The sequence below is a fragment of the Megalopta genalis genome, chromosome 1 (genome assembly GCF_051020955.1).
Source record: "Megalopta genalis isolate 19385.01 chromosome 1, iyMegGena1_principal, whole genome shotgun sequence".
Lineage (NCBI taxonomy): Eukaryota > Metazoa > Arthropoda > Insecta > Hymenoptera > Halictidae > Megalopta > Megalopta genalis.
This window is the reverse complement of record NC_135013.1, coordinates 45,255,524-45,261,523: the sequence shown is the minus strand read 5'-3', so window position 1 is coordinate 45,261,523 and position 6,000 is coordinate 45,255,524.

Below are 6,000 nucleotides of genomic sequence, written 5' to 3'. Positions count from 1 at the left end.
TACGTAATTGATTATATTATTGCTTTTCTGTAATTTAGACGAGTTTTATGAACGTAATAGCTTAGTTGTTTGTTTTGGAAAGCATCGCTTTTATACGTTTTTCATCTTTATTTGCAACGTGTTTCTTAACTTTTTATTGAGATCATGACAAAAAAATACATTAAACCATTATCAAAAATTTAAAGAATTAGTTTCCGTCATTAATAGATCTTAAGAAATTAAAGTTTCGATTCGGTTATGAAAAGTACAGGTCAAATTTTATTTAAAAAATTCAGTGTCAGTAATTTAATAACGTAATTTTTTTCATGAAGACTGTGATGTTGTAGGAACAAATTTTATATGCCCAATGTATGAAAACAATTAAAAAATGTCCTCAGAAAGCTAAACTGGACCTCATATTTGCAATCCATTTTTCAAATACGTGAATTTGCTTACTTGTAGTTTCTCTTTTAATACGAAGAAGCGCTTTTAATACGAAATTCTTTTCTGTATTTTTCAGTAGACTGTAAAAGAATACACATTTAAGTTTTTAGACGTGTATCTACCTATAATAACAATGTTTCTGATCGAAAATTATGACTAAAAAAATGAGTTTCGTATAAGGCACCTTCACCTTAGTATATAACATCGACGCACAGTGCACGTTCACAGCGCACAACAAAAGCACGTTTTCTCTGGAAATATTATTTAAAAAATTTTCTGCGATAATATTGAAAAACATGGTAATATAATAATGTCGAAACAAGAACTGCAATATACGCTAATTAAGACGAAGACTATCCATTTTTTATTTTGTCTGTGTAAAAATTGTGAATTTTTAAAGTTTTATCGAACAAATATCATTTAATGCAGAAAGTATTTTCTTTTAAGTTACAAATAAACAAAAATATAAATTCCAGCGTTAATTATTATAGTTTTTAATTATAATTAAAGCTTTATATAACCTTGAACATTATAGAAATAAAGTGTTGCGACTCTTTGCGACCATAGAAAACGAAATTTTCCAGGTTTAAAGCCATAAATTTCAAAATATTCGATCCTTTTTAAGTGAATAAACTATTCGCGAATAATTTATTCACGAATAAGATAACAGTAACTTATTCGTGAAAAAGATTATTCGTAAATAGAATTTCCTATGTGTAATTCAGCAGGCAGACATTCGCTATAGTAGAGAGTTCTGTGAACAGTCCAGGGTAACTGTCGGAAACTTTCGACGATTTTTCACACATTCTCGATAGTCTGGGAACAAAATGTTCCCAACAAAAGTTCATCAGTATTCATTTTTTTACACATTTTAATATACAAAATTTCAGAAGCAAAATTTTTATTATAAATAATTGGAGTCATTTCGATATTTTTAATATTAATATTTATTTTTAACTTTATAATATTATAATTGTTGCTGAGGTGTATTCAACGACTTGCCATGCTATGTCTTTAAACCTTGTAATAATACATTTTAGACACTATGCATTATCGGGATGAATCAAGTTGCTGCATTTAAAATACTCGATTTAACATTTTTATGAAAACATATTATTTATCATTTTCTCTTTGCGTCCTAACAAGGTTTCGATCTCCATCAAACAATTAATCTAGTTCAAATGTAATATAGTTTGTATATAGAAAATAATTAACATTTTTCGTTCAATTCGTAATAATTGGTTGCAAAACTACTTAAGGTCGTATGACTTTTTGCTGTGTATAGAAAAACCTAAAGCGGAATTTTCCTCGAACATCACCGTCCCTAAAAACTGCCGTCCTAGGCTATATAGCCTATACCTAAATCCGCCTCTGTTTATGCGATATTATCCCACGTGCAAGTTTCAAACTGTTTTCTCCTTCATTTTTGCTCCCAAATCGACCTCGTCGTGAAGAGAAATCAACAACCATGTATTACGTGTGTCTCAAAAAGTGAGTCCTTGAATATCATGAAAACTTGTTCAGTAGTCGTGAAGCAGAAGTTAATTGCGTAATTAATGGCTTTCCCCGTAGAAATTAATTTCCCCATGTAATTAATGAATTTCACATTTTGAGAGTTTATTACAGCGAGTTGTCAAGTTGAAATTAGTGCAGCCTTATCCAGATCTCACTCATCCATGTAAAAACTGGAATGTTTCATCCGCTTTCATTTTTTACTTCTTCTCTCAAAAATGCTGCAAATTGGTGTCCACGTACCTAAATCATTTAATTAGGTACTATTTTACAGTTTGGATAAGAGACTGTCTAATTGTAAAAAATTGAGTTTGTTAAAGAAAGATAGTATATATTTTTCTGTCAAATATATTAGGTCTACCAGAAAGTTCTATCCGTTTTTGAATTGAAATGTAACACAATTTTCATACATTTAATAATATTTATTCTAGAATATACTTTCCATAGTTAGTTATGACTTCTTGCCAGCGTGATGGCAACTTGTAAATGCCATTTTTAAAAAATGATTTATTTTTAGAGCCGAAGAACTCGACTAGTGCTTGGTCGACATCAGCTTCAGTTTTGATTTTTTTCCTGTAAAAAGTTTTGCAAAGAGATAAACAAGTCATAATCGGAGGGTGCTAGGTCTGGGGAGTATAGTGGATGTGACAGAATTTCCCAGCCTAGCTTTGCGATTTTCTGACGAGTCGTCAAAGCAGCATGTGCTCACTTAATAATGTCATGAGACATATTTGTTTCAGTTTATTTAGGAGAGTACATGTGTGTAAATGCAATGATAAATGTGTGTAAATGCTCAAATCAACATGTGCATATGGATTGAAACATGAAGTGACACTATCGGACAGAACTTTCCGGCAGACCTAATATATGTATTCCTGTTAATCCGAAGTTAATAAACAAAGTTTATTAATAAAATTGTGTTTTATTTGATCAGACAATGAAGTGTCTTATTAGATAGTAACATTTATTTCTTAGTAACAACTTGTCCCACGATACCACAAAAAACGTGATTCTATGAAAAACTTATTGCAATATATTAAATTTAAGTTGAAAATTTTAAAATAAAATGAATTTAACAATAAATTACACAGAAACGAAAAAAGTGACTGCATTATTTCTTAGTCAATTTTTGTTTTCTCAAAATCGGTACTTCTAGCGCTGGTCTCCCCTACAACTATTTAGTTTTTAGCGATTCAATGATCGATTATATTATTTAAGTCATTATTTTTGTTTGTCTCAAGTATTTGTTCAAGTTGTTACATAATAATGAGTGGATTTTATTAAAGTTCACTAAAAAAAATTCCATCAGTCACAAGTAAATAGATACTCCACACCATTTCTCCACTGTTCTCCACACCGACCTATTTTTGCTTTATAACCATAACAGTCTAATTATTACACAACAAATTATGTGAGCTATGGTACTCAATATAAAAAGAAATTGCGAAACATCTTTTGTCACCGAATCAATTGTAGAATTCACTGTAATAACAAATCATGTAAAACGTTTTGTTACCAATTCAACTTTGGTATTTACTGTAAGAACGAAATATCTGAAGGTATTTCAGCTATGGTATGCACTGTTAGGACAAATTATCTAAAACATCTGATTACCGATTTCGTACTTGTTGTATTCGTTAACCCTTTGCCGTATTTTCACGAGTCTGATTTGCGACCGAGATTCCTAGTAGCTATCGTTGCACTGCTATTGATGTGTATAAATGTGTATAAATTTTCTGCGATAAGCAGGGTATAAATTTTGATCAACTAGGATAAATCTAGGAGATTTTTAGTGATAATCTATTAGTACAAATGTTACCTTTCGTTCTTTTAAGTTAGAATAAAATTGTGTTTTCTTGTCACCAATATTTAAGCATTGAAGGAAACGTATGCACGCAGTAAATAAAAATGTTCTTCTTCTTCTATGAAATCATTATTAGACTGCAGATTTTATGAATTTATAGCAAAAATGAGTAGTTTCAATTTAAAATAGCAGAGAGACTAAAAGAATTTACATGTGTTATTGTATTATTTTTAATCTAATAAAATTAATGCAAAAAGAATAAGCTTCTTATTTAGTTTGTATTTCTTGTAATTGATGTAGACTGTTTTAGTTTTGCAAAAAAGATCCGCAATCTTACAGTCGACAAAATATAAAAATCATTGTAAGTGTGAATAAATATGGTAATAATTAATGTAATATAATATTAATATTATATTATATTAATTATAATATTAATATTAATATAATATTATATATTAATTATAATATTAATATTAATATAATATAATATAAGCAAGATTTTAGTGCAATTAAACATGTCTATTAACAAAAACCAATTATATTATTATTCTGCATTCGCTATAAGGATTTTCTGGTTGGTGAAAGAAATCCATTCCTTCTTCAGATTTCTGTCAAAGAATTCATAGAAACGAAAATTTACGTAAAGATCTGCAGTCTGGCAATAATGGTTTAGATTATTAAAGAGTGCGTCTACCGGATGCAGCCATCCAAGTTCGTCTAGATGTGTGTCCTTCGACGAGCAGATCCAGCAAGGATCAAGTATGAATTACAAAGGGCGGTTCGAGGCCATTTATTATCCCCATTATCGTGCACCGAACTCTCTCGCTGCCTTCCCGAGGGAATAAGCCACGTGTCTATAGATATATTGTGTTATCCCTTTTCTCTGTCGACAATAGTGCTGTTCGTAGCTTGTTCCGTTGCCGAAGTGTAGTCGACAGTGTCGATTGGCCTGGGCCACGTTCGATCAAGTTTTACTTGGTGATTCCTACTACAACGCCTTTGATAGCTCGTTGACACAACAGCTTTGCGGGTACTTAATGCTCGGTGAAAGATGGTAATTTGCTTCTGTTCCTACAGCGCTCGCATTCATTAAACTTTATGGTGGTACTAAATTAACTGTGATTACAATGTTTATCGCGTCTGCGGCCATTGCTGTATTCCGTCTCGAGGGAGTGTTCTATTAATTGTTGATAAAAAATACTAAACGGGTGAAACCTGAAATTTTGTATGAAATAACTCACTCGATTGGAAGAATCAACGGAATCGTTGTTGCGCGCGCGCGATATTTGAGTAATATACAGTCGGTGTAAAAAGTATTTGCATACTTCTTGAAAATATGTAAGTACGAATAACTTTCTTACTACTATATAACTTTCTTCTTACTTCTATTAGGCCTATTTCAATGGAATCTCGATTATCGGAACCAACACATGACACTGCTGTTCAGAAAATCGAATAACTCGGTTTCTCTATTACAGGACGTTGAAGAAATAATCGAACATTCCGATAATCAAAGTTTTGGCCATGAAATTTTTGATTAATAGACGTTCCAGTAATTTCGTAATAACATTTCATTAATAGGAGTTCCGATAAACGAAGTTCGAGTGTATATAAAGTTAAACCGGTCTGCATGAAGTTTTCAGTATGCATTTAAGTTACCAAGATGTACAAATTGCATATTTGAAATTTTGTATAGGCTCAGATAAAAAAGTTAATCGAGCCAAACAACTGCAATTTTTGAAAACAATTTCTTAGCCACAATTTCTTTCTAATAAGAGTACTTATTACACCGGCTGGATAGTGGCCCACGAAAATATTCTGAAACTATAAAAATTGTGCTACGAGGTATGTAAAACAAATGGTTTAAACATATTAACATTTTTTTAAATTTATTATTCCCATTTTTTTAAATATCTGTGGACAGATAATTTTGAGATGATCAAAATTTCAGACATCTCGTTAGTTGAACGTCTAGAACGTGCTCGATCTTCAAGACAAAAAGTTCCTTTACGAAATCAATTAAACATGTCACAAAAAGTGTAAACATATTCGCGTCACGAACTTATAGGACGACTTAATAATAATGTATACAGAGTCGAAACGTAATGAAAATAAAAGGGAAAAATGAACGATATAAATCAGAACCAAAAGCGGAACCGATATATAGGGTGTTCAAAAATTATGGTACTTCCGGAAAATGAGGGGTTCCTGAGATTATTTGAAATAACTTTTTCCTTAGCAAAAATGCAATCCGCGGCTGC